The sequence below is a fragment of the Schistocerca gregaria genome, chromosome 2, assembly GCF_023897955.1.
Source record: "Schistocerca gregaria isolate iqSchGreg1 chromosome 2, iqSchGreg1.2, whole genome shotgun sequence".
NCBI lineage: Eukaryota > Metazoa > Arthropoda > Insecta > Orthoptera > Acrididae > Schistocerca > Schistocerca gregaria.
Window position 1 is genome coordinate 398,313,168 of NC_064921.1, and position 12,546 is coordinate 398,325,713.

Here is a 12,546-nt window from a genome sequence, read left to right on the forward strand (position 1 = left end):
TCGTAAAAGATTATCGGTACAGAATAGCCACCCATAAGGGTATGTGCCAGTTCTAATAATACCAGTACAGACCATGTAGAAAAGTTTAAATGCAGAGCAGATAACATACATATATTATGATACTGTCAAATCTTGAACCCTTCATTGGTAGCAAATATCAATTTATTATTCAAAAATTTAACTTTCAGTATAAGGTGTTCATTCAGTTAGAATATTTTTCTATGTATTTTTTTGTTTCTTAAATAGATTTTAATAATCTTCACTACAAATATAAGAGGTGTATTAAAAAAAAAAAAAAAATCCGGAACTTTTTCCTCAAAATTTTCTGTGGATACCTTCTGCTTATTGTTCATAGCCTCCTTCGAAATAGGGTTTGTGAGTTGTGCTGTCAATTTTCAGTTTTCAGAAGTGGCAGTAATCTTAAGGATCTTGCTGATGTACCATTCTTTCCATATTAGAGTTTGGTTATACAGAGCTTTATCATACTATTTTCCATAATCTATTTTTCATAGATGTTGTGTCATATCTAGATGCTAGAGATATCCAGCCCTAAAACAATTAAGGATGGTTACACAGTTTAAAACAAATTAGTTATCAATGAAGACAAACACACCTGTATAGTAGTTGAGGCAGGCATGTGGAACAGTAGAGAAAGAGTGTAAATCTACTATTAACACAAAACTCAATGCTCATTTCACTGGCAGTATAGTAATTAGGCAGGGGCACTTTGCATCAAGGCTGAAAAAGAAAAAAGAAAAAACCTAGATATTTTAAAAACAGGAAGTTAAATTGGGATTTTTTTGGTTTTATTGGGATTTTTTTGTATTGAGAATGACATAGTTCAGTTTACACTGAAGCGCCATACATATTCAAATACAGAGATATCTAAACAGGCAGAATAAGGCACTGCAGTTAGCAATGCCTATATAAAGTAACAAGCGTCTGGCGCAGTTGTTAGATCGGTTACTGCTGCTACAATGGCAGGTTATCAAGATTTAAGTGAGTCTGAACATGGTGTCAGTTGGCACACGAACGATGGGACATAGCATCTCCGAGATAGCGATGAAGTGGGGATTTTCCCATATGACCATTTCACGAGTGTACTGTGAATATTAGGAAACCAGTAAAACATCAAATCTTTGACATCGCTGAGGCCAGAAAAAGATCTTGGAAGAACAGGACCAACGATGAGTGAAGAGAACCATTCAGCATGATACAAGTGCAACCCTTCCATAAATTGGTGTAGATTTCAATGCTGGGCTATCAACAAGTGTCAGCATGCAAATCATTCAATGAAACATCATCAATATGGGCTTCCAGAGCTGAAGGCCCACTCATGTATCCTTCATGACTGCACGACACAAAGCTTTATGCCTTTCCTGGGCCCGTCAACATTGGACTGTTGATGACTGGAAACATGTTGCCTGGTCAGACGAGTCCCATTTCAAATTTCATCTGAAAAAAGCATGAGAAAGGACTTTTGAATTCTTTTAGTAACACACAACAATAATAGTCCTATGTTGGGAATGACTTCTCCCTGTAGCTGCTCCAGTGGCACCAGTAATAGTGGAACACTAGTAGGAGGTCTTCGCAGTCAACATTGAACTATGACACAATTGAAGAGAAAGCAGACAGGGCTCGGAGCTTTGTAATTAAAACCAATGATCAACAGAAGGAACAAATGGATCTATTGATAGCATAGTTCCTTCATGCTAATAACATAGCCTTCAATTAAACTTCAAGTCAAGAATACAAAGACATGATTCAAGAACTGTGATCTGGTTATGTTGGTCCAGACTGCTTAAATTAAGTGGGACATTGCTAACATGAAACTTCAGTTAAAAAGGCATAATAGCACTATATTACTACAAAATGAGTAGTCTAATATACAGAACTATACAAGCCAATAAGCATTTCTATTAAGTGCAGTTGATTGTGAAGCCAAACAGAACTGCTAAATATTGTTCAGAGTCTTTGAATAATTCGGTTAAAATTTGTGAAGATAATTTTCAGAAAAAATTACTTGCTGTTTTCAGTTATAATGAAAACAGCTTTTAAAAGAAGATCTTTCTGATTTCTTAACATATGACTGTTCACCTCATTACATTACTCTACTCAATGAACAAGTTACACCTATGTGTATAATAAAGCATATTGGTGAAGCTCTAATTCCACAGCTCTCAAATTCTACTAGATGGAATTCCTAGCATGATTTTATACATAACTTTACTGATAATTATTGAAAATATATAGAAATTGTAACATAGCAAAATGAAGTAGTTCCTGCTAACATTAAGAAAATCTTAGATAATGTTCTGATTTATCAAAATGCCACTTACCTTCTCCAACAATTGTCAGTGGTTTGTAGAGTCCTGGACCTTCTTCAGACAGACATCACAAATATTGCACAAGCTATCAAACTACGGACTGATCTTTTTAGAGAACCCTGATATGGAACACTCTAAGAAAAAAATAATGATAAAAAAGAAAGGAACAAACACTAAAACCCTTTCACTATCTTGCTAATATGTTAGATCCTTGATTCAGAAAGAGAAGATCAACGGCTGAACAAAAGAAAGTGCAGAAAATTGGCTAAAAGAAACACATCTATAGTAGATTGCAACTGATATGTCTTTTAGAATTGCTACTTCTGATTATTTCCCTGCAACATTGTTTTTCTGATGGAATTGTAACAGTTCCATCCAAACTAACAGTGGAATATAATGAAGTTGAAAACAGCAAAATAAGGAAAGTTACTAGCAGAATTTATTACTTTTGTGAAAATTCTCATTTCTTGCCCTGCCAGCACTGCAACAATTGAGAAAATCTTTTCCAACTAAGTTCTTGTTTGCTCAAAATTAAGAAATACTTTAGAAGGGAAAAGAGCTGAGAAATTAGTGAAGATCTATAAATTTCTGCATGCTCCCAAAAAAGACTTTGTGCTTCCCAGTTATTACAATTACACAACAAGTTAATTTTTTTATGGACCTATAAATGTTATTAAACTGTGTTTCTTATATTGCAAGAAAAGTTAAAACATAAAAATAAATTCTTGTGATAATAAATACTTAATATGATTGCTCTTTTTAATTTCCATAAGGTGAACTATGTAACATTTTGTATGTTAATTAAATTTCATAATTAAATACAGTTGGATTTTATGTGACTGTTTTAAATAAAACATTTAAAAAATTAACTATCAAAAAATTAATTAACATACAAAATGTTACATAGTTAACCTTATACAAATTAAGTTGGGTTGGATAAAATAACAACCACCTTGCTCTGTGTAGACTAAACAGACAGTAATTTGCCTACTGACAATTGTTGACACACTCAAGTAGCTCTATGGTAAAAGACTTGCGACTGAACACAGACTAAGCATAAAGCTCTGAAGCCAGATGCAAATAGCAGCCAAGCAGTGCTGCGGAGTTCCCTCTTAGGTGTTGCCCTCAGTCAAGTCAGAGTTAGTTGTGCCATCTGGCTGCTAAGATTCTAGTAGTGTCTTTGGTGGTGCCAATCTGGAGCCATAAAGTGTGAGATATTGATGACATCACATTTCTCCTCCCCAAATCTTTACACCATCGCCAATTGCTGTTGAGGCCTGGACCAACGGTGGAGAGAAAGTTTGGATGCAGACACGGCTGTGAGGACAGTGCCGATGACTACCCCAAGCAGCAGACCCCTATTGGTTGGTTGATTTGGGGGAGGGGACCATAGAGTGAGGTCATTCATCCCATCACATTAGGAAAGGATAGGCAAGGAACTCGGCCATGCCCTTTTGAAGGAACCATGCCGGCCTTTGCATCAAGCAATTTAGGAAAATCATGGAAAACATAGATCAGGACGACCAGTTGTGGGTTTGAACCATTGTCCTTCCAAATGTGAGTGCAGTATGCTAACCACTGCACCACTTCGCTCAGTGCAGACCCCTGTTCTTACCACAGTATTCACCTTGTTCACGAGTGTCCAGAAACACCAGACACTGGATACATGCCCAATGTCCAAGACAGTGTCTGTGCTGGATATGACTCCTCAACAGACATTGTTTCGGGTTGTGGGAATGATGGCATCACTTGATGCGGCAGCTCTGCATCAATTTCCATAAGCACCTTAACCACAGGTGGTGACCAAAAGTTTTGGTCCACTGTCAGAGATGACGAGGACTTACAGAAACCCTTCAACGCAAAACATTAAGGTGAGAGATGACTATAAAGGTAGTTGTGATAGACTGCATCGGAACAACAAAGAATAATTTTCTATATGCATTCACCACCAGCAACTACCGATTGTTCCAAAAAGGTCCTGCAAAATCCACATGAAGATGTTGCCATGGTCCTGTTAACTGTAGCCATACATATCGTTACAGTGGAGTAGACTAATGCTCCACACAGGCTGTACAGTGGGTGATCAACTGTTCTATTTGGGCATCCATATCCAGTCATGTATAGTGGCATCAAGCTAATTGCTTAGTGTCCACCACTCTCCAATGACCCTGCTGGAACAACTGCAGCACATCCCAATGAAAGCACTGAGGGACCAAGACTTACACATCGTATTATCCATGTGGAGGAAGAGAACACCTATAAAGGTGGAGAAAGAGGGTGATGTATCTCCTTGAGACTCCAAAGCCAACCATTGTGGAAATACTGCAGAATCGCCTGAAGAGCTGGGTCAGATGCACTTTTATGCACAATGCATTGGTAGTCGAGGATAAAGGATTAAGTATGTTTAAATACTGGTAATATGTGTGAAAACAGGAATCTGTGGACAAATCAAAGGTGGAATCAGTACTCACTGGTAACAGAGACAATAAATCAGAGTTGAGATGCTGAGCTGTGGGCTTGTCAGAAGCTCATACTGGTAACTGAATACCAACAGGGCCCACCATTGCAACCTTTGCATAGTCCATGGTGAGACAGGATCAGAAGGGCTGGAAAGAGCTTTCAGCAACCTGTGGTCTGTAATAAGATAAAAGCGTCACTCCAAACAAAGACGAAATTTGATAACTCCATAAATAATGGTATCTCTTTTTTAAGAAGCAAAGGCAATGGGCCTGTCAGTAGAACCTATCCTTGTGGGAGAGCAATGTTCCAGTTCTGTAGAATGCATTCACTGTAAGGACAACTAGCTTGTTTGGGTCAAAATGAATCAGATGGCAATCACCAAGAAGGGTGTCCTTGACATGCTGAATAGCTTGCCAGCATTCCCTGGACTACATAAGTTGAACACCTTTCCAGTGCAGCCTATTCTGTGGAGCAATAATTTGTGCTGCATTACTGATAAATTTGATGTATGTGAGTTTTTACATCTCCATCTGCAGCTCCTTAACATCACAAGGTACTGACAAACTTCTGACTGTCAACATATGCAACTGGCTCAGATGAATATCGGAGCATTAGTGACATGACTCAAATATTTGATTTTTGTGTGGAAAAATGAACACATTGACTTGTTACAATGAGAAGCACTTCTAAAAGCATTTTCTGTAGACTCTACAAATTGTAAAAATGTTCTGCTGGTGTATGATCAGAAACCACAATAACTTACAGTTAGTTGGAACATGAAGGGACCTTTGCTTCCCAAAAAACCTTGAAAAATGGCAGGTGATAACGCACTACTGAATGGTAGGTGCCGAAATTGGAATAGTCACAAGTGCACATTGACGACAAAAAAAAGAAACTTAAAAAAAAAAAAGCAGCGGCCCCTTCCCAGTTTGTCCAAAAGTTCATCAGGCCAAGGCACATGGAAGGAGCCCACCATTGTCTGAGGATAACTATAGCTTTGAAATCTGCTCGATGACTTTTCTAGAACAACCATGGGGGACACCTGCTGGTTCATGGAAACAGGTTGAATTACCTACTGTCTTGCCATCTATGTAGTTCATGTACAACTTCATTGCAAATGGTGTGTGGGATAGGCCTAGCATGATAAACGGGTCTGAGCATTATCCCTAAGTGTGAGCCTCGAAATCCTGAGCTTTCCAAAGTCCTCCTTGAAGTAACTGAGTGTACTTATTACACAATTCATTGACACTGTCTTCAGGCACCATAGCATTAACTTGCAAGACATTATCCTGAATAGCAAGTTGATCTCGCTACTCAAGATAATGTCTTTCAAGTGAATGCTACAATGCCTCAAGACAGTGTCAATGAATTATGTAATAAGTACCTATAGACCAAAAGAATCGAGACCAAAAATGTTTGGGCTGTCCCAGGAACACAGTACAGGAGAAGACACAAATTTGGGTACACTGTAGAACATTTCTGGCAGCCTGCAAACACCCAATACAGGGATATGGTATGTATTTTACCTGACAGCACAGCATGAGGCCGCCGCAGCCATAGGCTCCATAAAAACTCATAAGTATTTCTGTACAATAATATAACAGAAGCACCTGTATCTAACAGCATTTTAACTGTATGCTAAACCACTTGTTAATGTACATATAGTTTGCTCAACTATTGATGAATTATTATTGAACACTTCTGTTTATGTGAAGTTTGAGACACCATGGCATCCCATGCACAGGCTCAGTAGATACAGTATTAACTTCCAATGAGGGAAGCTGCAATAGTGTTAGCTGGAATATTATTCATTAATAAACAGCTTGTTTACAATTGTGTCACCATTCTTTATTGTTGTTGTAAACACATGGGTTGCATGTGGCCCCATTTGCCACACGAAGAGCATTTAGCTTCTCTCCTCACTACACAGACACAGTTTATGGTGATGCACACTGAAGCATTGTGGGCAACACTTCCTAGCATTTGACAGGAAAGAGGTGAGTGTGCAGCAAGACTTTCTACTTTTAAACCAGGCTTTGCCTAACACGTGTCCTTTGATTGTTAAGTGGACTGATTGTCTTGTGTGCTGTTAACTAATGAAATGGCCAGAGCCTGCTGGTCAGTTCCTGCTGCATATAAAATGTCTTGTGAATGTATTATGGTGAGTATAGTTTCCAGACAAGGATTAGGTAACTTCAAATTTGAAGTGTGAATGCCTGCATATCACACACATTTTGTGTAACAGCATCACAGAGAACAGTATCACTGTATGAAAATCCACAAGAACACTTCAGTTTACAATATCTGGTAAGACCCTGAGTAATTCGGCTACCCACTGTTTGTTTTCTTCAGTCAGGTTGCTTCCTTAACTGAAAGAAATTGTAATGGGCAGCTGTGGCATGCACCTAAGTTTCAAAGCATGCATCTAGTCACTCCATAATGACTCATAATCTATGTCCTCTGGATGAGAATCTGGGATTAATTTAATGCACAAACAAAATAGCATGCCTTCTATGTTGTAGAAAAAGAATAATGCCTTGAGTTGTACATGGTATTCTCCCCAGTCCTCCTGCTGGCCAACAAATTCTCAAAATCTGGGTGAAGAAGTAGCTTCTAGTGGGCAGCTGCCATAGTTAGTACCTGTGTCAGTTAAGTGACACTCTACAGCGGTAGTCGGATCTACTGGCTCTGTAATTGAACAGCTTGTGTCAGAGAAAGTTCTGGGGATGGAACAGACATAATTATTCAAAAAGGGCATACAAATACAGTAAATCAAATGTCACCACTTGCTGGGGAAGAATATTGAACCATAGGTTCTCAATACACTCATTGCCATTGTAGTGTCGCTTCAGCCTTAAAACAATAAAGATTGGTGACACAACTGTAAACAAACTATTTATTAGAGGGTGTCCAACAATTCTCAAAAAATAATTTTCCCCTGTGTTTTCCAAGCCACTTTTTGATTTTTTCCACAGTCGCATTGGCTTGGACCCTAAATAATTTTGATAGATTTTGAGACAAAATTTACATATTTTTGTTGTCCATGTATAGGAACATAATTGAGGCTTACACTCTGGGTTAAAAGAAAAAAAACACCTAATGAACATGGTTTATTTTAACCAAGAAATAAACATATTAGGTCCTGACAACAGAATTAAGTGCAAATCATAATCTTAAAACAAAAAACAAATAATAATAATAATAATCCAGGGAAGCTACAAAGTTAAGTCACATTAATGTGACCACCAACTGTGTTCAATACCAACATGGAATAACCACTCACAGACAGCAGATGGCAGCACTAGTAGGGGAGTGTATATAAAGCGTGTTGGCGGATGCAAAAAACAGTTCAGTTGTCATCTTCATGTGGAACCGGTTATTTATCTGATATCCAAAAGGGCACGGTTATTGCTTTCAGGCCAAGGGTAGAGGCTTTTCTGATATGGCTAAGTTTTTAAACACTTAATGTGCAAATATGGTTAAAGTATACTGTGCATGACAAAGGAGCATTATCCATAACTGGCATCGAGGCAACTGTGGTGCACCTTGTGTCATAGATGATGGGGCTGAATGATGGTTGTGGAAATGTGTACAGGTAAATAGACATGCAACTGACTGCCTAAATGAACCAAGGGACTACCAACAGCGTTTCCATAATGACCATTCAGCAAATGTTGCTGTGTATGGGCCTCTGCAACAGGCATCTGGATCACACACACATGATGACTGCTGTTTATTGACTACATTTCAGTAGTTAACAGTGCATACGACGATCAGTTCACTAAACAATCAAAGGCCACTTGTCAGGCAAAGCCTAGTTTAAAAAACAGAAAGTCATGCTGCACGATCTCCTCTTTCCAGTCAAATGCTAGGAAGACAGTAGACTGGAATTTGCATGCCAATACAGCCATTGGACATCCACTGAGTGATGACCGGTGGCCTTTTCAGATGAATCTAGTTTTATGCTCCATGATACAGCTGTTGGTGTGTACAATGTGAAATGTCTGAAAGAAAGCATCCAGGCCGAAGAAGTGAGTGTTATGGTCTGAGGGAATGTTTTTGTGGCATTCCCTAGGTGATCCTGTTATTTTGTAAGACACAATGGATCAACACAAGTATGCATATATTCTTCGGGACCATATCCAGGCCTTTGATAGGTGCTCCATTAATGTTACTGGACAGTGTAGAATGAGACTAGTAGCAAAGGAAGTGGGAGCAAACAGACATAAAATCAAAGAGCATTATCTACTTCAGTAGAAAATTACCCTTTTTACATAGAGATTTAAAAATAAAATCCAAATACCATTCGAAAAAAAAAAATGATTATGGAAGAAACAGTAATAGACTAGTCTGCTAAGGACACATACATGGACATCAATTGATGTCATGGACAGGTAGTTTTTAGTGACAATACTACTTCTTCAATCTGAGAAACCTCTTTCTAAGTACTTTCCAAGAGTTTTGATTTTATAGTTTGTAGAGCTCTTAGCTTTTCTCTGCTTGCTTTATTCTTCCTCTCATTTTCTTTTAGGACTTATCAGCTGTTCTTTTCTCTGCTCTTGTTCCACTGTACCTACCATGTACATTTTGAGATATGTGTATTAACTGCTTTGTGATAGTTACAGATCAGTACCTCCAGTGACCTTGACCGCATTGCTAACAGCGTGAATAGCCATGAGAAAGCCTTTAGTCAAATTTTTGATCAGAATGGAGTTGACAGAGAAACCTCTTTCAAGGCTGGCATTGCCCATGGATGAGACTGCAAGCAATCTTGATAAATCTCTTCAAATTTTTATGATCACCCTTGACCCCAATGACCATCATATAGAACTGATTGATGCAAACATTATCTCCATCAAATTCTTTAAGGATTTCCTCTACTGACATGATATACACTAGACTTTGAAACTTGTGCGCAATGGTCTCAGCCTCATGACCACCAAAGTAATTGAAGGTAGTGAGATGTGTCAAGACTGGTGTCTCTTCTCATAGTTGACATTAATTACCATTTCTGGGACTGAACGTGGAATGACCTTCATAAAGAAATAAGCCAGGGCTGATTTATCCAGAACTTTGGATACCGTACTCTTCGTAAATGTAAGGCATCCATTACAGAATGCCAAGATATGTTTCTCTCATATGTTACAATGACCCAGAGTTCTTTAGGTTCTCACCTGAAGCGCATTTTCTGAGGCTGCAGCTGATTTTGTAGTCACTCACATCTGTTCTGAAGCTAGTCTGCTTCTAAAAACTTCTAGTTGGACAAATTTTCTTATTAATTCCCTGACTATAGACTGGAGGGTATAATAGAGGAAGGAGGTTAAGGGAGCATATGACTGAAATTTAGTCAGAAACGACTCAACATGAGCAGCTACAGTCTGAAAAAAGGCGAGATGAACTATCAGCATCTTGCCCCTCAAAGACTTATCCACTATCTCGTACCTATGACTCTTAGGATTCCAGTAGCAACCTTAGGTTCGGTTTTACCTACTTCTGTTCCTACTTGCTTTATACATTTTTAAACAGCTTTAATATTTTTTGAGCCCAGACTGACACCATTTTATTTTCCACCCACCAAACCAGGAAAACTTCTGTGGAAAAACAGAGGTGCTTGTAATATTTTTGAAATCAGCTTGGGAGGAGGGAACATTTTTAAATAGATTACATAAAGCTCTCAGAAGCTGAACAAGATTCTAACCAACATTAGTACAATTTGACTTAAAGTATGTACATAAATCCGCATGTCCCAAAGTTCAAACACATGGGATCCTTTGGATTACCCTTTACTTTGAGCTGGCTTTTCAATTCCCTTAGGAAGGCCTTTTTAACATTAGGACCATCCATGCCTTTTTAGATTTCCCTCAGATTGTATGCTCCTCCCTCAAATTCTTCAACTAAGTCTTTTGCAGCACCTTTTCTCAAAAACACTGAAGTGAGATACCTGCTCAAAATCTAGCTCAACACACTATTCCAAACACATACAAACAGATCAAACTCAGTCACTACCATGTCACAGGCAGTGACAATCTCTTGTAATTGTTTAGTGTAAAATGGCTCCAGTCCAAACATATGGTACCATATGCACTTACTTTTGACTTTTGAAGCTGCATTCTGGAAGCAGTGTTACTGCCTGGGAATGCATGTGGTAAACTGCCAATGTCCCAAGAAGATTGGTGTCTCCACAACAGCCAACTGACATAAATACATGTGTGGCTTCATCATGGCATCCCCCTGCATGTAACCTAGCAGCACATGCTTGATGTGATTCCCTTGGGGTAACACCTGGTTGCTGGGACACACCAAAACTGAATGATGCACTCCCTGCCTGCACTGCTGCAAACTAAAAATACACAGAGGCTAATTATAAAAACTACTTTTTCACTGAAACTGGTGATTTTATTTTCCAGTGCACCCATCAAATCGAGAGCACCATCAGGACTGTCCTTTCCACTGTCAGAGTTGACAAACGGCCGAGCATGTCCAAACAAGCCAGCTGCACCACAGGGGCTACATCTGAAGAAGTCGCACTGGAGCCATAGCTATTTGCGACTGTGAGCTTGGGTATAGGCAATGTAACCTTCCCAGCAGCCTTAGGCCCAACATGCTTCTTTCTTTTGTCTGGACAAGGCCTGCACACCTATATTGCTATGTGACAATTTGGTTTTAGAGAGCATGAGCAATCCACCAAAATTCTGGATCCTCAGTCCAGCAAGAGTTGAACGCACATTTCCAGTTCATCGAATAAGCCCTGAAGTAACATATGCGTTGGACAGGATCACACCTACACAATATAGCGACTTGTGCCTAAGGGTCATGAAGGCAGGAAGCCACTAGAAAATTTTGCCGCCTGTGCTTTTTTTTTTAAATTTGTTATGAGCAACTTCCACCCACCCCCTAACCTACATCTCTCTCTGAGGGGATTCAAAGTAAGGTAATAAAACCTTCCTTGCCTGTGTGTTTCAATTACCCTATCTCTCTCTGAGGGGATTCAAAGTAAGGTAACAAAACCTTCCTCGCATGCATGTTTCAATTACCCTACTTCAAACCCACTCAGAGATGTAGGCAAGGGGGTGGATGGAAGTTGATCATAACAAATAAAAAAACACAGGTCACGAAATTTTCTAGTAGCTTCCTGCCTTTATGACTCTTAGGCACGTCTAGCTATATTGTTTACGTGTGATCCTGTCCAATGCATATGTTACCTCAGGGCTTATTCGATGAACTGGGAATGTGCATTCAACCCTTGCTGGACTGCGGAGTTTATGTTGATTAAGACCCACAGCAGCATCGGAAGTGTTGGGCATTGAGGATAGAAATTTTGCAGAGTTGCCTCGCCCCGCACACCCCAGGCACCTACTTTCGCAGTTAGCTCTCACTCTCCAGCCACCTTCATTGCACTGCAGGCTTTAACTTCGATGTCTGCTAAACCAACAACTAATGCCCAATGACTGCTTGTTAATGTTCTCATTACACTATTTTATTCCTACCTCTAAAGATTTACAGTTGATCTTATTTGCATATAATGCAATGCAATAATAGCTGTTAACATGCACAATAGAATGTTTTTGGTGTATATCCAAAACAATGTACTTTATGCCAACCTAGCAAACCCTAGTATCCCTGGTTCCAATTAAAGGGATTCAAATAAGCCACAAACTTCTCTAAAAGCACACATCTATGTTATAACATCATTTTAGCAAACAAGGCAGTACATTTGAGCAGATGTAAATCTAAATTACACAAAATAAATCACAGATTC